Here is a 21,908-nt window from a genome sequence, read left to right as displayed (position 1 = left end):
CGGCCGACGCATGCGCCATACCAGGCGCCGGAGTGGTTAGCAACGCCGCTGCCGGGAGCCTAGGAAAAAAGATCTCCCTTGAACAATCCAAATGGAATTGCCTTGTCAACAGGCTGAAGACCAAATTGTCCACCACCAGCCTTTGTTTCCTTGAAAGAGAAAGCCTCTCCTTCTTACAGAGGGGAGGCGTTGTGAGCAGGAGCCATTTCCCGCGTCTGCGGGGGGACGGGACGTTCTGGCCCCTGCCCAGCTGGCCTGGCTGCCACGCCACGCCCCCAGGTAGCCAACCAATCAGGTGGAGGCTTGGGGGTGGGGTTTAGCAAGTTTTGTAAGGAGGAATATATGAAATATTGCAAAGAAGATAAAGAAGAGAGACATTAGTTATGAGTAATAGCGAAAGTAAGAAATGTAAATTAAGTGGAAAAGAGTGCAAAATTTTCAGATGTGATTGGCGGAAGTCAAAAAAAAATGTATAAGATATAAAAGTATGTTTTGTAATTGTTGAAAATGATATGTGTATATGTGTGTGTGTATGTGTGTGTGTGTGTGTGTGTGTGTGTGTGTATATACACACATACACCGTATTTTTCGCTCTATAAGACGCACCAGACCACAAGACACACCTAGTTTTTGGAGGAGGAAAACAAGAAAAAACATATTCTGAATCTCAGAAGCCAGAACAGCAAGAGGGATCTCTGCGCAGTGAAAGCAGCCATCCCTCTTGCTGTTCTGGCTTCTGGGATAGCTGCGCAGCCTGCATTCGCTCCATAAGACACACACACATTTCCCCTTACTTTTTAGGAGGGAAAAAGTGAGTCTTATAGAGCAAAAAATACGGTATATAAAAGAGAGAGATTTAAAGCTGCAAAACTGTAAATCGAGAGACTGTGCATCTCAGCTCCTTTACTGGCTTGTAAGGATTACTGGGATAACCTGCGTGACACATTTAGGAAACACTGTGTTTTTGTGTGTTTTTAGAAAACAAAGTGCAGCTCCAGGCGTGGTGATCAAGCCACTCTCTGTGCCCAAGGGTGACCTTTTGGCTGGCGTTTCCTTCCATTCTCCCTGGCAACTTTTTGCCCAAGTAGGGGAAAGAAGTCATTGCGATGAGTCCGGTGCCGCCATCTTAATTGTTCTAATAACATCCTTGTGAGAGTCTTGGGGCTTTTCATCCTGGAGCACGAGGAAACTATCCTTCATGGAATAGGGTTGCTTCTGTCCTTCGGCTGATAGCGTTGATCCTATCACATGCCATTTGTCAAATGGGCGTGGGGATGTTAGAATCTTCGACTACAGTGATACCTCAGGTTACATATGCTTCAGGTTATGTACACTTCAGGTTACAGACTCTGCTAACCCAGAAATATTACCTTGGGTTAAGAACATAGAGGAGGGAGAAAGGTTGTTTTCTGCTGCTCCAGAGAAGCGGACACGGAGCAATGGATCCAAACTACAAGAAAGAAGATTCCACCTAAACATTAGGAAGAACTTCCTGACAGTAAGAGCTGTTCGACAGTGGAATTTGCTGCCAAGGAGTGTGGTGGAGTCTCCTTCTTTGGAGGTCTTTAAGCAGAGGCTTGACAACCATATGTCAGGAGTGCTCTGATGGTGTTTCCTGCTTGGCAGGGGGTTGGACTCGATGGCCCTTGTGGTCTCTTCCAACTCTATGATTCTAACTTTGCTTCAGGATGAGAACAGAAATCATGCAGCGGCAGCGCAGTGGCAGTGGGAGGCCCCATTAGCTAAAGTGGTGCTTCAGGTTAAGAACAGTTTCAGGTTAAGAACAGAGCTCCAGAACAAATTAAGTTCTTAACCTGACATACCACTGTAGTTGGAAGGAGACCTCCCAGTGGTAGACCAGTCCATTCCCTGGAATGCAGGAATCTCAGCTAAAGCATCCATGGCAGATGGCCACCCAACCTCTGCTTAAAAACTTCCAAGGAAGGAGAGTCTACAACCTCCCGATGGAGACCGTTCCACTGTTGAAGAGCTCTTACGATCAGAACGTTCCTCCTGATGTTGAGTCAGAATCTCCTTTCTTGCAGCTTGAATCCATTTGTTTGGGAGCAGGAGGTCAGCACCAACACTTTGAATTGTGCTCAGAAACGTACTGGGAGCCAATGTAGGCCTTTCACGACCGGCGTTATGTGGTCTCATGTAGACAATTCTGAGCAACATGGAGCAAAGGTCTCAGTGCATGCTGATTCCCTATGCTCTTGTTTAGTTTAACCCTTCACTGAGAACCATGAGGACTAGAATCCTCCTTTAATTTTAAGGAAAGGGCTGGAGCTCAGTGGAAGAACATGTGCTTTGGAATGCAGGAAGTCTGAAGTCTCCAGGTGCAGGTAATGGAGACCCCTGTTCGAAATCCCAGAAAGTCACTGCCAGTCATTGAACCGTAGAGTTGGAAGGGATCCCAAGATTCATTTAGTCCAATGCAGGGATCTCAATTAAAGCCTCCATGACAGATGACCATCCAACCTCTGCTTTAAAATTTGCAAGGAAGGAGAGTCCACAACCTCCCAAGGGAAACAGTTCCACCATCCAACAGCCCTTTGAAAAATATTGGAAGTTAGAAATTCAGGAGCAGATTTTATATGAAGATTGGGAAAGAATCTTTCGGCAACCATCCTTTGTTGCGACCTCTCAGATAATCCAGGAACAGGGGTTGAAGTTGGTACAAAAATGATATTATACACCTGTAAGGTTATATCATATTACAAAATCTGGAAGTAAGAATTGTTGGAGGAAATGTGGAGTGATGGGAATGTACAGTCATATGTGGTGGGATTGTCCGTTAGTTAATGAATTTTGGAAACAGATTGGTATAGAAATATCAGGAATTGTGGGTAGGAAGGTGGGAATATCTAAATTAGTGGTTCTTATTAGTCTGAGTAGCACCGAGTTAAAAACAAAAGAGGAATGTAAATGGGTAAAATTGATGGTAACTGCAGCCAGACAGGTTATAGTGAGTAATTGGAAAAATGCAGAAGAGCTAGGGGTGAACCAATGGAGGAAAAAACTGAATAATATTATAATTTTAAAATATCTAACTGTGAAGATACACAGAATTAAAGGGTTTAAGATCAGTGAGAAAGAGGAGGATTGGTTTGAGAAGATTATTGAATTATTTGGGCAGGTTTGAACAATTTGGGGCAATTAAAATGTTAAAAGTTAAATAAACTTTGTGGATGGAGGAGTGTTAAGTTATACAGAAGTCTACATATGGTTGATTTGAATATGTTATTATTGATTATGTATACCCAATGTATCAGCCGCCTGGGGGGTTTCACTGTTTGTGTTTGGTTGTTGGTAAAAAATTAAATACAGTGGTACCTCGGGTTAAGTACTTAACTCGTTCTGGAGGTCCATACTTAACCTGAAACTGTTCTTAACCTGAAGCACCACTTTAGCTAATGGGGCCTCCTGCTGCCGCCGCACCGCCGGAGCATGATTTCTGTTCTTATCCTGAAGCAAAGTTCTTAACCTGAAGCGTATGTAACCTGAAGAGTATGTAACCCGAGGTACCGAGGTATCTTCCATGTGACTGCCCTTAAGATATTTGAAGATGGCTATCATATCTCTTCTCAGTCTCCTCTTTTCCAGGCTAAACGTACCCAGCTCCCTCAACTGTTCTTCACAAGGCTTGGTTTCCAGACCCTTGATCATCTTGGTCCCCCTCCTCTGCACATGTTCCAGCTTGTCGACATCCTTCTTAAACTGTGGTGCCCAGAACAGGACACAGTGTGTAAACAATACTGAGCTAGATGGATCAATGATCTGACTCACTATAAGACAACTTCCTCTGCTGCCACTTTTCCATCAGAGGCCTGTGGCACTCTCCTTTTCTTCCAGCTTTAAACGTCCATCATCCACAGCTCCATCACTCTGCAGTCTTCTGTCCTGCATATTGAACTAGGGGCTGGTGGGAATTGTAGTCCAAAATCTCTGGTGGGCACCAGTTTCTGCAAAATTCCGTTCCACCACAAAAGAGCTGCAGATGTTGCAAAGGCCCCCTACATTGAGCTAATGCCGATGGGATTTTTAAGATAACTAAAAATCGGTGTGAGAGGGAGAGAGGTTCCAGAACCAGCAGCTAACACAATATTATCTTCCCCCAAAACATTGTAATTTCTATTGATACTGATCAAAAGATATACAAAAGTTTATACCCAACACCAAGTATCTTTTTATAACACCACCAGAATAAAAGAAATGCTTTTAAAACCTAATCTTAAAGAAACAAGAGTAAAGAGATGGAAAAAGAAATCAAAAGAAAAGAGAGTGAGGAGAATAAGAAAAGAAAAATATGGAAAGGCTTCCAGTTCTCCGCCTGTCAGCTAAATATAGCAACTTATTCAAAGTATCCACTCAGATTGGACATCCTACTATTCTATTTTCTACAAGCCAATATTTTTCCATCTTCAAACCCAGATATTATGAGCCCATTTTTCTTCTTCCATGCAACAAGTCCAGAAGAAGGTTCCCAGTCCTTAATAAATGTCAGCAATGGTTTTTCCTCTGATTAAACACATTAAATCAGCCACCACAATATTCTGAGGACACAACCACTGTTCAGTTTCGGTTTCAGTTTCTGTTAATTGGTTCTCGTGGGAAACTTGCAGATTCTAGCTTCACCAATTAACTCCAGCTGGTGTCAATTTACTCTTGGCAGAAAGCCCAGGTCTGCTTGACCTAGAAACTACTCACTCTGATTGGTTAACGAGCAGCACTCAACTCTGTTATTTAGGGATTGCTAGCACAGTTTGATGTGAGGTGTGTTAGGAGTTAGAAGTGCTGTGTATGATTATGAGAGAGAGAAAGAGAGAAAGAGAGGATTTATTTTGCTTTTATTTGTATGCAGAAACTCTGCTGGTTTTATTTTTTCCTTTTAATAAATCCTGTAAATAGTTATTCTGAGTCTAGCTGACTAGTCATTACTGCCGCAACTAGCTTCCTCGCTGTGCAGGAAAACTCTGCTACGTTTGGGCTAAAGCCAGTAGGGCTATGCCTGACACTTCTAAGTTCCATGAGGTTATGGGCATTGTGCTGCCAGCCTGAGTTGCGGTGGTGTCAGCATCAACGGCGTTGGTTCCAGTAGTTCCAGAAGTTGTTGTTCCTGGCTGGTTCCTGACCGTGGTGAGCTGGTGACGCAGCGGACACAAGGACAACAGCTGCAGCGTGTGAGTGCTGGGTGCTGTGGTTCCTGTTTTCTCTCTCGGTGGTCGTGAGTAGCTGGTTCCGGGTTCCAGGGACATCGCTCTCAAGATGGCCTCACAACCAGTTCAGATGGCTTTTGAGCGTCTGAATGACTCCAATTACTTGCTGTGGTCGGAACGCATGCAGGCAGTGCTGCAGAGGGATCGTCTCTGGCAAGTGGTGAGTAAGTTTCCTGCGAAGCCTGATGATGAAGACCTCGATAAAGACCAAAGAGCAAGGGCCACAATTGTCTTGGGGCTGGAAGATTCCCAGTTGCCGTATGTGAGGGGAATCAAGACAGCTAGAGGTGTGTGGCAAGCACTTAAAGAACTCCATGTGCGTGAGACAGCGGTTTCCAAGCTGTTCATTCGCAAGGCATTGTACAAGGCAACGTTACAGCCTGGGGTTACAATGCAAGAACACCTACACAGTTTACAGTTAAAGTTTACTGCGCTCCAGGAAAGAGACTGTGCACTAGACCAGCAGGAGAAGGTGGCTATTATTTTGAGTTCTCTCCCGGAAAGCTGGGATAATTTAGTTTTGTCTCTAGAAGGCATACAGGAGCGTGATTTATCAGTCAGTTACGTTACTGGGCGTTTGACTGAAGAATGGCAGAAGAGGCAAGAAAGGTCGTTGGCTGCAGATGCTTCTACAGGTGGGCGGTTTGGAAGGAGTTCTCATGCCGTGCCAGAGGTGACGCAAAAGCAGCGTACCGGTGAGGAGTCAGCGTTTGCTGTTAGGCGTTGTTTCCGATGTGGGTCTTCAGCGCATCTAAAACGACAATGTCCGGAGTTGGTCAAGTCTCAGTTGCCGGTGCAGGAGCAGAGACGAGATCAGCAGCAGCAGCAGTGTAAAAAGAAATTCTTCAAACGAAAACAGTCGGCTCAGCTGGTGACCGGCGAGGTCAAGATTGCTGATGAGAAACAAGCGGTCTGGGTGGTCGATTCGGGAGCATCTCGCCACATCGTGAATTCAGATGAATTGTTTGTTTCCAAGAACTCAGCACAGCGCAGCCAGGTGGCTCTAGCAGACGGAAGTACTTCCGAAGTGATTTCGGGGGGTGCAGTTTTTGTCCCTTGTCTTCGTGAATGCCTGCAAAATGTACTTTGTGTGCCTTCATTAAGGAGCAATCTGATGTCTGTAGATTGTTTGCTAAAAGCTGGGTTTAAAGTGTATTTTGAAGGAGACAGTTGCATAATTAAGAAGGCTGGTGAGATTTTAGGCACTGCTAAGTCAGAGGGAGGCTTGTTTTGGCTTAAAGCAGGATCTCAAGTTGCAGCAGTAGTCAGTAAATCTCAGCCTGCTAACAAAGCTATACATGACAACTGTGTGCACTTATTGCATAGGAAAATTGGGCATGCTTGCTGGAAAAGTGTACTAAAAATGTCTGAATTGGCTGATGGGGGTAATTTAAAGAGTTGTAACAAGTACCTTGATTGTAATGTGTGTAAAAAGGTTAAAACCCACAGAGTCTCTTACCCCAGAAGTGACAGAGTTAGTGAGTCACCGCTACAGCTGGTTCACATGGACGTAATTGGTCCATTTGCTGTAAGCAGGGGTGGATCGCGTTTTTCACTAACAATTGTGGATGACGCCACGCGTTATTCTTGGGTTTTTCCCATGAAGAATAAGGGTGACGTGTTCACTAAGTTTAAAGGCTGGGTGGCATCTGTGGAAAGATTTCTGTCTGTTAAACTCAAAAGGATACAGACGGACAGAGGTGGCGAATTTATGTCAAATGCCTTTAAAGATTGGTTACAAAAGCGTGGCATTGGGCATAGAAAAACGAACGTTTTTTCCCCAGAGGAGAATGGCGTTGCAGAGCGAAAAAACAGATCTTTACAAGATATGATGTTTGCCATGCTTGATGATGCTGATTTGCCCATGTCTTATTGGGGGGAGAGCATGCTCACCGCGTGTTATCTCCAAAATAGGCTCTTTCATCAAACAATAGGTACAACCCCGTACTTTAAATTGTTTCAGAAAAAACCTAAAATTGACCATTTGCATGTGTTTGGATCAAAAGCCTGGGTATTAATTCCGAAACAAATGAGAAAGAAGGGAGATCCTAAGACCAAACAGCTAGTGTTTGTGGGTTACCAGGAGCTGGGAAAAGGTTTCCGCTTTGCTGAAGGGACAAATGGCATTGTGATCTCCAGGAATGCCAGTTTTTGTGAACATAGTGGCTGGGAGAGACTACATGCCAATTCTGAGGTTTGGTTTGAACCTTCCCAGGAGCTTCATGACTCTGAAGGTAGACACAGAGAGTCAGAGTCTGAGGGGGAGGAAAGTTCAGATAAGAGCTCTCAAGAAAGTGAAGTTAGCCAAAGACCAGTTGCTAAGCAACAAAAGAGAGGTCGTAGTTCTGAGGAGGAAAGTGGGTCAGAAGAAAAATTTTCTCCCAGAAGATCTAAAAGACAAAACAAAGGAGTGCCTCCAGTGCGTTTTTCTCCAGATACTGCAAATGTGTTTAGTGTAAGTGCAGAACCCAAGAGTTTTCAGGAGGTGTTAAAGTTACCAAAAGAGGAGGCAGAGCGCTGGAAACAGGCAATGGAGGAAGAGATGTCCTCTCTGAATGAGCATAAGGTCTTTACACCAGTAGCAGCGCCTGAGGGGGCAAAGATTGTAGGCTGCAGGTGGGTGTACAAACTTAAACCTCTGGTGACAGGAGAGTACAAATACAAAGCTCGTTTAGTGGCTCAAGGATATTCTCAGAGGCCTGGAAAAGATTATGACGAGACTTTTTCCCCTACTGCTAAGGGGGACAGTGTAAGACTGATTCTAACGCTTGGAGCAAAGAGAAAACTCCTGTTAAACCATTTTGACATTCAGACTGCATATTTACATGCACCAATATCAGAAGACCTGTATCTAGCCGAACCGCCTGGTTATGAGACAGGTTCCAATAGAGTGTTGAAGTTAAACAAAGCTCTATACGGTCTCAAACAGGCTGCAAGATCTTGGAACAGATGTTTCCATGAGGCCTTAGTGTCATTTGGTTTCAAGCAGAGTACAGCTGACAATTGTGTTTATGTACGTGGTACAGGCAGTGATCAAGAGTTTTGTCTGATTTATGTAGATGATGTATTGTATGCCTGTAAAACAGATAAACAAACCAAAAGGTTTGCCAAGCAATTGTCCAGTAAGTTCAAAGTGAAAGACTTAGGCCCGGTTAGGACATATCTAGGGTTGGAAGTGTGCTGGGCCCAAGATGGCAGCTGCCTAATTAGTCAGCAGAACAAAGTTAAACAACTACTGACTACATACAGGATGCAGGATTGCAAAGGGGCAGCGGTGCCTATGGATCCAGGTTTCATAAAAACACTTCACATAGATGAGAGTCCTGAATTTGAACATCCTGATGTATATCACTCTGTAATTGGAAGTTTATTGTATATAGCACAGTGGTCCAGACCTGATATTAGCTATGCAGTAGGCATATTAAGTAGATTGGTCTCAAAACCCACACTAAATGCCTGGAAAGGGGTAAAACAAGTTCTGAGGTATCTCAAACAGACAATTGGCTATATGTTACAATTAAATTCTTCAGAGGATGAAATGTTGAGTTGCTACTGTGATAGTGACTGGGGAAATTTGCCGGATAGAAAATCTGTCACAGGACTAGTCATAATGGTCGGTGGAGCTTTAATCAGCTGGCGGTCTCGCAAGCAAGACGTTGTAAGTGTGTCATCAACGGAATCAGAGTACGCCGCATTGAGTGAATTGTGCAACGAGGTGATTTATTTCAAGCATTTGATGGCAGATTTAAATGTAAATTGTGGAGAACCAGTACAAGTTTACATTGATAATCAAGCTTGTATAACATTAAGTAAAACAGAGGGTTTCAAATCGCGTTCCAAACATATCTCTGTAAAATACCAAAATGTACGTTGCTGTGTACAAGACAATGTAATCACCTGTACTTATGTGTCAAGTGAAGAAAATGTAGCAGATGTGTTAACTAAACCATTGGCAAAGATAAAGAACAAGCGAATGTGCAAGGGTTTAGGTTTGCTGGAAAAATGATCTCCTACATAGGTGTATTTGGTGATAATTGTTCAGCAGAATCTGTGAGGGGGTGTTCAGTTTCGGTTTCAGTTTCTGTTAATTGGTTCTCGTGGGAAACTTGCAGATTCTAGCTTCACCAATTAACTCCAGCTGGTGTCAATTTACTCTTGGCAGAAAGCCCAGGTCTGCTTGACCTAGAAACTACTCACTCTGATTGGTTAACGAGCAGCACTCAACTCTGTTATTTAGGGATTGCTAGCACAGTTTGATGTGAGGTGTGTTAGGAGTTAGAAGTGCTGTGTATGATTATGAGAGAGAGAAAGAGAGAAAGAGAGGATTTATTTTGCTTTTATTTGTATGCAGAAACTCTGCTGGTTTTATTTTTTCCTTTTAATAAATCCTGTAAATAGTTATTCTGAGTCTAGCTGACTAGTCATTACTGCCGCAACTAGCTTCCTCGCTGTGCAGGAAAACTCTGCTACGTTTGGGCTAAAGCCAGTAGGGCTATGCCTGACACTTCTAAGTTCCATGAACCACGTCATTGTCTGACCCGTTTCTGCCACTAATTCCCAAAGCGTAGCTCTTTCCCCGCTTGTTGGCCCTGAGACTCCCACCCCATTTTGAAGGTTGACTCATGAGCTTGACGGGGCCAGAGGAGCAGTTCATCTGCAGGATAACCGGGCGGGGAAGCAACTGTCTGTCAAAATCCTGAGTGGCATTCTCTGTCTCGCCACTATATTCCGTTCAACTTTGGGGTGTGCCCGACCTCCACCCCTCAGCCAGCCAGGGCAAAGTCATGGCCAATGACAGCCGTGCGATTCTTAGCAAAACTTTCCCATGCCTTGCAAGCCCTTGGACCCTTTGCTCACCCAAGATGACACTTTCAGAAAACAGGATCCCTCTTGCTGTTCTGGCTTCTGAGATTCAGAATTTTTTTCCCCTTGTTTTCCTTCGCCAAAAACTAGGTGCGTCTTGTGGTCTGGTGCGTCTTATAGAGTGAAAAATACGGCAATTCGTACTTTCCAAAGCAACTCACGAATCGAAATGCAGGCTGCTTTTGACATTCACGCTTCTGCAAAAGTCGTGGCGCAGTTCTGCAGCCGAGTGATGTGTATAAGAAGGCATATACTAAGGTACAGGGGTATATGTTGCTGAAAACAATATTCAGTGCTACCTTGGTTCTCAAACTTAATCCGTTCCGGAAGTCCGTTCCAAAACCAAAGCGTTCCAAAACCAAGGCACACTTTCCCACAGAAAGTAATGCAAAATGGATTGATCTGTTCCAGACTTTTAAAAACAACCCCTAAAACAGCAATTTAACATGAATTTTACTATCTAACGAGACCAGTGATCCATAAAATGAAAGCAATAATCAATATACTGCAGTCACATCGATCAGTCAGTAGCTAAACTGGGTTCCACACAGACACAAAAACAAAACAAAAAAACCAAAATTTCAAAATAAATAGCAAAGACAGACAGACCTCAGCATAACACTCAAATCGGAAGCATAAAACTCAAAATGGAGCACGTTCGGCTTCCGAAAAAAGTTCACAAACCAGAACACTTACATCGGTGTTTGCAGTGTTTGGGTTCCAAGTTGTTTGAGTACCAAAGCGTTTGAGAACCAAGGTACCACTACACACAAATGCATTACAGAAGGGCTATTTCCAAAGATTTGCAAAAGGTGCATCTATTAGGCAAGACCGAATACAAATATGTATGTTGTGGGAAATTAGCCGTGAAAATGCTGGTTAATTTTCCGGCTGGCGTTAAAAGAAGAACCCATTTGGAAATGTGAAGGACTGGATTTAAAATTTGAAAAATGAGGAACTGAGAGGACAAACATTGATCGATTCGCTCATCACTATGCTGAGTCCCAGCAAATGTGGTGTTTGGGGGGGGGTGCATTTCCTCCCCTGCTCACTAATGACAAGGAAACCCCATGGGAACAAAACCTAAGATGATCAGTGCTGGATCAAACCAAAGGTCCATCTAGCCAAGCATCAGTCAACCACTCCCTCAGTGTTGGGGCACGTGGCCAGTGGTGAGACCAGCAATTGGAGCGGGTTGGTCTAGATGACCCCTGGGATTCCTTCCAGATCTACAATTCCATGTTTCTGTAACTTTCGGCTCCTCCTCTCCTTGAACTCTTTCCATCCCAGCTGGTCAAGAGAACAGCTGCTCTAGCTTTAAAGACTTGCACCCAGGTGTGCCAATTTCCTCCTCCCTCCCACTCTATTTTCCTTTTGTGCCATGTCTTTTGAGATAATCCCCATTTAAATCTACCTATCATCACATGCAGAGGCAGTGAGTTCTGCGGCTTAATGCTGAGCTGTGGAAAGAAGGGGTTGCCTTTGTCCTGATCTTTTCTTGTCAATCAAGTTTCCCAGGGATACTCTGCACTCTAGTTTTACGAGGGAGAGGGCAAAAGCATTCTCCATCTTTTACAAACCTCTGTCCCATCCCTCTACCACCACCCCTCTTATTTGCTTTTGGGGTGGGTCAGAATTAAAGGGCCCCCAAACCTTGTAGCTTTCCTTTGTAGAGGGTATATTACTCTAGGCCAGTGTTTCCCAACCACTGTTCCGCGGCACACTAGTGTGCCGCGAGATGTTGCCTGGTGTGCCGCGAGATGTTGCCTGGAGGGAGGCGGGCGAGTCGGGCGGCGAGAGGCGGGGCGGCGGCGGCGGCGAGGAGAGGCCGCCCAGCGTGGGGCTCTCGCCGTCTGCCTGCCTGGCTGCCTGCGAGCTCGGCGGGCAGCGCCTCCGTCCGCAGCGCCCGCCTCGCGGCTCTCATTCCCTGCCCCTGCCAAAGCTCACCCAGCCAAGCCGCTCTCTCCTTCCTGCCTCGCTTTGCTGCCTCCTCCCCCCCCCACCCCCAAAGCCTGGAGGTTCCCTGGCAGGAAGGAGGGAACTTAATCCTCTCCAAGGGCTGCGGAAAACAGACATGCAAATGGGGGCTTGCCAGCTCTTCAAGCGCCGCCGGCTTTCTTCGGGAATTACTGCCCGCCGAGCCCGGTAACGCTGACAGGCCGAGCCGCGGGGCTTGGCAGCGCAGCCGGCAGAGTGTGGGAAAGGGCGGCCGCCACGCGCCAGGTAAGGCGAGACTCGACGGGGAGGACACCGGCAGCAGCGCCCCCCCCCCCCAGAAACCCGCTCCGGACAGGTAATTCACAGAGAGTGGACAGAAGGAAGCCTTAAAGGGCTTCAGCCTCCCAGAGTAGCGAGGAATAATAATAATAATAATAATGATGATGATGATGATGATGATGATGATGATGATAATAATAATATTGACAGGTGGTGTTTTTCTAGGTGAGGGGGTGGGGACTGTAATAACAAAAAAATCAGCTGTATATCAACCGCTGTTTTGCAATGAGGAATTGCAAATAAGATCAAAAGGAGAATTTTTTTGGGGGGGGGGGACTCTCTTCCTCTTCCTCCTCCTCCTCTCGTTCTTGCTCCTCTTCCTGGCAAAAGGGCTGCTGAGACCCCTTCTCTCTTGGGTGCCGGTGGGTGCTGTGACGTTGACGCTGCTGTGGCAAGTGCCTTTACTTAGCAGAGTGCATTCCCCTTTACACAGGAGGGGAGGGGAAAAAATTGAAACTTACACTTTCGTGCGTCCCTCCCGGCGTGACGCTGCGCGCTGACGTCACGGGGCTGTAATGGTGGTGTGCCTCGAGATTTTTTTCATCAAACAAGTGTGCCTTTGCCCAAAAAAGGTTGGGAAACACTGCTCTAGGCACTAAAAGATCAATGCAGAACAGGTTGTGCCGACATAAAGATGTCTGTACTTTTGTAACCTGGGAAAATCTTTAATGAGAACAATTTAAAAAACAAAAAATCAGAACAGGTGTTTTGTGGCACCTCTAACTGTGCCAGTTCCAATAGACTGAAGCAGACCAGTGAGGTAAAGCGATTGTGCTGGTAAAAAGGGTCCTAAATTATGGGATTTACATACTAAGAGTAATACCTTGAACTCAGCCTGGCAGCAATTTGGCAGCCGGTGCAGAGCTCTGAGGGCAGGTGTTCTATGCTGACAAGGCCTCACTCCTGTCAGCAATCGTGCTGCAGCATTCAGCACTAACTGCAACTTCTGGGTCAAGCACAAAGGAAGAAAGCCCCACACAGAATGCATTACAGTAATCTGAACATGAAGTAATTAATGCATGCGGTCTAAACCACAGAACCTAGGGCTTGCCGATCAGAAGGTCGGCGGTTCGAATCCCCACGATGGGGTGAGCTCCCGTTGCTCGGTCCCAACTCCTGCCAACCTAGCAGTTCAAAAGCATGTCAAAGTGCAAGTAGATAAATAGGTACCGCTCCAGTGGGAAAGTAAACGGCGTAAGTAAAATAAGTGAAGGAGAGAAAAAGTTGAGAACTAATCCGAAGTCAAAAGAGGTGCTAAGAGAGATCAAATTCCATCAAGCACAATATTCGAAATTGATTAATCAAGAGATTGAGTGGAAAATTAAACAAATGAAGCAAAGATCGTTTGAATCAGCAAATAAATGTGGAAAGTTGCTAGCTTGGCAATTGAAAAAAAGACAAAAGCTAAACACAGTCACAAACCTGGAGATTCAAGGAAAAATAGTTCAGAAACCAGAAGAAATAAGAAAGTGCTTCCACAGATACTTCAAGGAACTTTATGCACAGGGGCCTCAGAAAGAATCGGAAATAGACCAATTCTTGAGGACAAATGGACTATCTAAAATAAGTCAAGATAAAAGATCAATTCTCAATAGTAAAATAACTCAACAGGAAATTGAAGGTGCCATCCAAAATATGCAACTTGGCAAATCTCCAGGCCCAGATGGTCTCACCTCCAAATATTATAAGACTCTGAAGGATTGTTTGATACAACCGTTGTTGGAGGTTTGCAACCAGATTATGGAGGGGAGAAGGGCACCGGAAACGTGGAAAGAAGCATTCATCACATTGATTCCTAAGTCAGAGAAGGAAAAGACTCAGCTCAAGAACTACCGTCCCATCTCACTCCTGAATGTGGATTACAAAATATTTGCAGACATTTTAGCAAGTAGACTTAAAAACGTTTTAAACGAAGTAATTCACAAGGACCAAGCAGGCTTTCTCCCTGGTAGACACATGTCTGATAACACCAGGAACATTATTGATATATTGGAATTGTTGAGAATTAGAAATACAAGGGCTGCCTTAATCTTTATTGATGCGGAGAAAGCATTTGACAACATTTCTTGGATGTTTATGAAGAAAAACTTGAAGGGGATGGGAGTGGGACGGGGGTTTGAAAATGGACTAGAAGCAATTTATTCAGAGCAAAAAGCCAAGTTGATAGTGAACAATGTGGTGTCGGATGAAATTCTAATTGAAAAAGGGACACGACAGGGGTGCCCTTTATCCCCTCTGCTATTTATCTCTGTTCTGGAGGTATTGCTGAATATGATTAGGGAGGACCAGTTGGTGCAAGGTATAGAGGTCGGAGCGAAACAATACAAACTGAAAGCCTTTGCAGATGACCTAGTCTTGACAGTACAGGAGCCAGTATCTAGCACAAAAAGAGTTTTGGAACTTATCCTGGAGTTTGGTCGGGTGGCGGGATTCAAGTTAAACAAACAAAAAACTAAGGTTTTGGTCAAAAATTTGACACCTACAGAGATAGAGGGGTATCAGAAAGAGACAGAGCTAAGTGTGGTTAAAAAAGTGAAATACCTGGGGGTATACTTGTCCACCAAAAATTTAAATCTTTTTAAAGATAACTATGAAAAATGTTGGTTGGAAATTAAAAAGGATCTGGATATTTGGTCAAGATTGAAACTTACCTTGTCAGGCCGAATCGCAGCTATAAAGATGTGTGTTTTGCCAAAAATGCTATTTTTATTTCAAACCCTTCAGGTCGTGGACAGAATGGAATGTTTTGGAAAATGGCAGAAGGATATTTCTAAGTTTGTCTGGCAGGGCAAAAAGCCCCGAATAAAATTTAAAATATTAACCGACTCAAAAGAAAGAGGGGGGTTTGCCCTGCCGGACTTAAGGTTGTATTATGAAGCCGCAGCCCTCTGCTGGTTGAAGGATTGGTTCCTGTTGGAAAACACCGATGTCCTAGATCTGGAGGGGTTTGATAATGTGTATGGTTGGCATGCATACTTGTGGTATGACAAGGCGAAGGTCCATAAATTGTTCAAAAACCATATTGTCAGAAAATCAATTTTTGCCGTCTGGATGAAGTATAAGGATTTATTAGAAAACAAGACCCCGAGGTGGTTATCACCTGTGGAAGCCAAGATTTCTAAAAAAAAGCCCAATATGGAGGCCTATTGGCCAAAATATTGGGAACTGATTGAAAGAGTTGGAGACAATTGGAAGCTCCAAAGCCAGGACAAATTAAGAGGTAAGGTGCGAGATTGGTTACACTATGCTCAAATTCAAGAGGTATTCAAAATGGACAAAAAAGTGGGTTTCCAGTTGGAGAAATCGAAACTGGAGACGGAGTTACTAGAACCAAAGACTAAGGTACTTTCGAGGATGTATGACTTGCTGCTTAAATGGAACACCCAGGATGAGACAGTTAAATCTGCTATGATAAAATGGGCACAGGATGTAGGACACAACATCATGTCTGAGGACTGGGAAAGGTTATGGAACACCGGTATGAAATTCACGGCATGTAGTGCCTTGAAAGAGAACATTATGAAAATGGTATACCGGTGGTACATGACCCCAGTCAAGTTGGCTAAAATATACCATCTTTCTGATAATAAGTGTTGGAAATGTAAGGAGGCAGAAGGGACATTCTTTCACCTCTGGTGGACCTGCCCGAAAGTAAAGGCCTTTTGGGAAATGATACATAATGAGTTGAAAAAGGTATTATACCTTTTCTAAGAAACCAGAGGCCTTTCTATTGGGCATGGTGGACCGGAAGGTGCCAAAGAAGGACAGAACCTTGTTTATGTATGCAACCACAGCAGCTAGGATTCTTATCGCAAAGTTCTGGAAGACACCAGATTTACCCACACTGGAGGACTGGCAGACGCAGCTGATGGACTACATGGAGTTGGCAGAAATGACCGGCAGAATTCGAGATCTGAGCGAAGAAACAATGGAGGAGGACTGGAAAAAATTTAAGGACTATTTGCAAAAACATTATAAGTTGTTTGAGTGCTAAGACTGTGCACGATTAAGAAACGTTATGCTTCTGCAATTTATTTTAAGTAAATGATAAAGTAAGTATTGATGGGAAAAAATGAGACAAATTAGAAACAAAATATTATGTTTATTAAGAGTGTTAAAATTAAATTACAAATTTTTGAAACTGGTAACATAATAAATACAAAGGCATAATAAGTCGGGAAATAAGATAATAAATTGCTGAATTGGTTAGAATGATGAACGCAATGCTGAGAGGATGCGAGGAGGTCCAAAAAGTTGTCGAAGAAATTTTGTGATGATCTTTTCTTTTTTCTATGTTTTTTTTTATATATATGGAAAATGTTTCTTGTATATTGTTGTCCAAACAAATTTGTTTACCTATGGAAAGAAACGCAATAAAAAATTTTATAAAAAAAAAAAAAAAAAAAGCTCTGAGGGCAGGTGTTCTATGCTGACAAGGCCTCACTCCTGTCAGCAATCGTGCTGCAGCATTCAGCACTAACTGCAACTTCTGGGTCAAGCACAAAGGAAGAAAGCCCCACACAGAATGCATTACAGTAATCTGAACATGAAGTAATTAATGCATGCGGTCTAAACCACAGAACCTAGGGCTTGCCGATCAGAAGGTCGGCGGTTCGAATCCCCACGATGGGGTGAGCTCCCGTTGCTCGGTCCCAACTCCTGCCAACCTAGCAGTTCAAAAGCATGTCAAAGTGCAAGTAGATAAATAGGTACCGCTCCAGTGGGAAAGTAAACGGCGTTTCCATGCGCTGCTCTGGTTCACCAGAAGCGGCTTAGTCATGCTGGCCACAAGACCCAGAAGCTGGACGCCTGCTTCCTCGGCCAGAAAAGCAAGATGAGCGCCGCACCCCAGAGTCATCCGCAACTGAACCTAACGGTCAGGGGTCCCTTTACTATAGCCAGGCCTTCACAAATATAATGTTTTAACTGCATTATACAAATGTGACACTAGATGGCGATGGTGAGCTTAGAGCAAATCAATATATTTTTCAAAATGTTTCTTTAAAAAAACATTTTCATAGTGGGTTTTTTTATATGTGACTAGAGTCCCCCGCCCCAGAATGGCCATAGCTGTCGAAACAATTGAAAGTTCCTCAGGGCAGAGACCCGTCCAATAGGATACTGCCTTCCGCTAGGTCAAACCCTTGATCCATCTAGCTCCATATTGTCTACATGGACTGGCAGAGGCTCTCCAGATTTCAGGCTTGGAATTGGCCTGCGAGCGCTCCAATTGGAGAACAGCCTTTACCAAAGGTGTCATGGTCTTTGAAGATGCTCAAACTCAGGACGAAAGGGAGAAACGTGCTAAGAGGAAGGCACATTTGGCAAACTCTGACCGTGATCAACTCCTGCCCGGAAACCAATGTCCCCACTGTGGAAGGACGTGTGGATCCAGAGTTGGCCTCCACAGAAGACAATCTTACTCGGCTAAGAGGGATTGCCAAAGAAGATGATTCCTAGTCCTCAGGACTGAACCCAGGGGCTTCTGCATTCGAAGCAGCCGCTCTGCCTCTGAGCGACAGCCCTTCCCCTGACCACAGCCTCGCCAACAGGTGCTGTACCTTCTTCCCCTTGGAACTGAACCACCGGGGACAGCGCATAGCAAATATTTGTGTGGCTGCCACCCTCGAATGCACACTCTGTGGTTCCGCCAGAAGAGATTTCTGCTTGAATGGCATTCCCTCCCTGGATAAATTCCCTCCTGTGAGAGAGCTGGATGCTGGGAGCTCAGTGGTACAGCTTTTGTTTTTCATGCAGAAGGCCTCAAGTTCAACCCCAGACTTCTCCAGGGAGGGTTGATATAGACTTCCTCTCTAAAACCCTGGAGAGCTGTTGCCAGTCAGTGTAAACAGCCCTGAGTTAGATGGACCAGTGGCTGACTCAGCATATATCGCAGGAAACTGCCGTATACAGAGCGTTCTCCAATTCACATGTCTCCCTTGGACTCCATCTCCACTGCCAGGCGTAGTACTATCATACAAGGTGTTTTGTTCTCAGTCTTATAGCCCCGCCCTGACTCTCCTCCCCCCTTTAGCCACACCCATTAAGCACAGCCACCTCCCCTCCTTGGCCACACCCCCTTTCCTTAAAGAAGCAGGTGGAGTTGGCTAAAATAAATAAGAGTGCCTCTAAGCGTGTGCAGAGAGAAACACGCTGCAGGTTTTCCACTTGGAATTAAGGAGCAGGGATTCCTACACAGTTCCAAAGCCTCATGTTTTATCCCTTGACAAAGTCCAACAACTTGAGATTGTAAAGTCTCAAGTGTGGCCCAGCTGTTATCCCTGATAAATTGTATGCATCTGGGACAATACTTGCTCAGCATAACCACTGAACCTGTTCATTTCCATTCCAAAACACTGTGTTATTTTAAAAGCGCAGCAGCAGAACCATAAAGCATATGTAGCATTTTGGAACAATGTTTCTATTAAAATCAGACAAGTACCTGCAGTGTTGATATTCTGCCCCCCATGGAAAGCCTTTTTGTTTTGCCAAGTTTTTTAGGTTTTTTTGAGAATCTGATTCCGTGATCTGCTCAGTATTTTATCATCCAACGGTGTATTCATGATTGCAGTCTACACCTCCATGATTCTCCACCCCTTATGAGTTGGCAGCTTACAGATATTCTTATTGTAAATAAATAAATGCCTCTCCCTGTTGATTTGTGCAGAAATATAATGCACTTCATCACATTCCCTCTAATTGGCTGTTTGGCATTCCAGATTCATTCTGATTGGTAGTTCAGCATTCCAGATTCTGGCCCCATTCACATATTTAAAGCACGACGACTCCACTTTAAATAGTCACAACTTTCTCCAAAGAATCCTGGGAGCCCCTCCCAGTGCTACAATTCCCAGACTGGTTTAACAGCCAAGCCCTCTTCCCAGGGAATCGTAGCTCTATGAGGGGACTAGGCAGTCTCCTAAGAACTCGCCGCACCCTTAAACTACATCTCTCAGAATTCTTTGGGGGAAGCCATGACTCTTTGATTTCGTATGATACTACTTTTAATGCTCCTTATTCAACATGCTCCAAATGCTAAGCGAGTTGTGAAATGAGCTAAGTGCTCTTGAAATCAAGCGCCTCTAAAATTCCTCTTCGAGCCGCAGGTACAACAACAACCAAAACTTCTAAATATGCACCAGCGCCCATTTGTGGCCTGATTCATGCCAACCATTTTGACACGGATAGTCTCTTGAGTTTTGTTTGCTCAGTTTTGCAGGATTTGCATCCACAGAACCAGTCACAGGGATGGTTCAGCAAGCATCTCGAGGGCACCACAAAAGCTTCTTTTCAAAGAGATCTGTGCCAACAAGGATTTCTTATTGATTCAGTCTCCAGCCCACTCCATCCCCTTTGGGTGGGTGAGCAGACAGCATGTCTAATCCACACACATGGAAATACAGTTTTTTAAATGAATGGTGTCGCTGGTAAAATGTATTTGTGAGTAGGCTTTTAAAATTGTTTGTAAGTCACTTGGAGACCTTTAGATGTCTAGTAAATAAAAAGGATTGCATTTTAAGCTGTCCTTAAGACCAGTTCCAAGCAGATGGGGAACATGAAATTCTTGTTAACGTTAGCATACAAAATACGGTTCTGTGAGGCTGGCCAAAATGTTACATTGGTTTCATATGTTCATAAGGGTTTTTTTCCCCCTTTTCTCTTAAGTGCATTCACAAATTTCCAGATATGAAGCAACAGGGCAGATCCACACAATAAACTCAGTGCACATTTAAAGCACTTGACTTCCTCCAAGGGATCATGAGAACCGCCGTTGGCAAGGGTGCTGGGAACTGTAGCTCAGTGAGGGGGCAACCTAAAGTTCCCAGGATTCTTCAGTGGGGGGGGGGGGAATCATGTGCTTTGAATGTGTGCTGGGCGTGCATGGGAACTGTGGTCGGTTTGTTTTTTAACCTGAATGTGGATAGATCTATGCATTACATTTTGCACCCTCCTGAAACCGATCCCCATTAGCGATGGAATTGGTGGACTCAATGCGCAAACGATTTCTCTTTTGGGAGGGCAGCAGCCAGCCCACCCTTCCGCCTTGCCACAGACTTTTGCACCCATATATTCCAGCCACTTGGGGTGTCAATCCTGGGAGACTCACAGCAGCTGGGACGGTCACAAATCTATTACTTTGTTCGGCTACTGCTTTGCATAGAGGACATTCGATTCCGGGGGAAAGTTGTACAGCATCTGCTTTGCATGCAAATAAGTCCAAGGATCGACACCTGGCGCTGCCAGGTGGAGCTGGAAAAATACTCCCTTGCCCTAAACCCTGCAGAGCTGCTGCCGGTCCGTGCAGGGGATAATGGGAAAGGCGCACCGATGCCCCGATTCTAAGGCCGCTCCCTCTTGTCCCTTGATCCTTTCTTAACTGGAGATGTCAGGAACTGAACCTGGGACTTTTTGCAAGCCATCCACGAGCTGCCTCTTGCTCAGCTATGACGACCCTCGTGTGGGTCATAATAAAGCCACGAACCAGAATTTACACTTAGCTGGCCACGATGGGTGCTGCGCGCGCGCGCGTGCAGGTTGAAGCTGCAAAGCGAGCCGAGACGCAACCACAAAGCGCAAACCGACATGTGGTGAAAAAGCTTGGCTGAATCCAAGAGTAATCCCCTTTCACCCCACTAGAGGGGAGACAGTCGTCAACCCACAAGAAATGCCGGCCACCCGTGTGGGGGCTCAATCCCAGGAAAACATGCTAGAAAACAACTTTTAAAACACACACACACGAGACAGATCTACTTGCATGCAACCTGGAGCAGCCCCTGACGGTGCTAACTTTGTGGGGGGGGGGTTTAAAAGACAAGAAACGGATTTAAACCCCCCGCTCTGTAAAATCCAAGCTTGCTGCTTCTTTCTCAGATGGGGGAAAAATATATACTTTGCATTTTAGACTGAGCCACACAAACACTCCTTGATCTCCCCTGCCTGCCCTTGCATCTGAAATAAGCGCAGTGCAAACAAAATTGCAAGGGGAAAAGCAGGATTTAAAGACGCCCCCCCCAAAAAAGAAACAGCTGCAGAAAGAAGGCACTTAAGAGGGCGGCGCGGAAGAGGGAGAATTACTCTGGCTGAAGTTGTTGAAAATCGCTCTCCGCGCCTTCCTTTCCCTCCTCCTTTGTTAGCAAAGTTCCTCTCTAATTCGCACCGAGATCCTATTTCGCTTTTCTGCATCCCTTCCTTCCTTCTCACATCCGGCTCCCAACCTTATTCTTTTTGCATTTAAAGAAGGATCCGTAATTTCCCTAAAAATCTCTTCCTTCCCCCGTCCCCTCCCCCCCCCGTCCCAGCCTCCCACTCTCTCCAAGTTTTTTAGGGGCTACTCACCGGCTGGGGTTGTTAGCCACGGAGGGCTGGCTAGGTTCTTGTTCACAGGGCTGGCCGAGGCGGCGTAAAGCGCAGCTTGTTTTGAAGGGCTGCCCTTGGCCGCCGCCTCCTTCTGGAGCAATTGGTGATGTCAGAATCCGAGCTGGGTGTGGAAAAGGGGGAGAGGGGAAGAAAAGGATTTTTTTTTTCCAAATGTGCCAATCAATCTCTCTC

At 45.0% G+C, this 21,908-nt stretch overlaps 1 protein-coding gene and 1 long non-coding RNA gene across 2 annotated transcripts in view; both read right to left on the bottom strand.

Annotated features, from left to right (window-relative positions):
• The window catches only part of EMP2 (epithelial membrane protein 2), a 40,476-nt gene extending 18,635 nt beyond the window's left edge, over positions 1–21,841 (bottom strand). Inside the window, exon 1 of the mRNA XM_081169782.1 lies at positions 21,696–21,841. The gene's annotated coding sequence lies outside the window, so the exon portion shown is untranslated. The remainder of the gene's footprint in view (positions 1–21,695) is intronic.
• LOC308573154 overlaps positions 1–21,908 on the bottom strand; it is a 285,151-nt gene that overhangs the window by 118,248 nt on the left and 144,995 nt on the right. The gene's annotated exons all lie outside the window — the stretch shown is intronic.

Source organism: Podarcis bocagei, assembly GCF_964188305.1.
Source record: "Podarcis bocagei genome assembly, chromosome: 14".
NCBI lineage: Eukaryota > Metazoa > Chordata > Lepidosauria > Squamata > Lacertidae > Podarcis > Podarcis bocagei.
The sequence above is the reverse complement of the archived record's forward strand: the minus strand, read 5'-3'. Positions and strand labels throughout refer to the sequence as shown.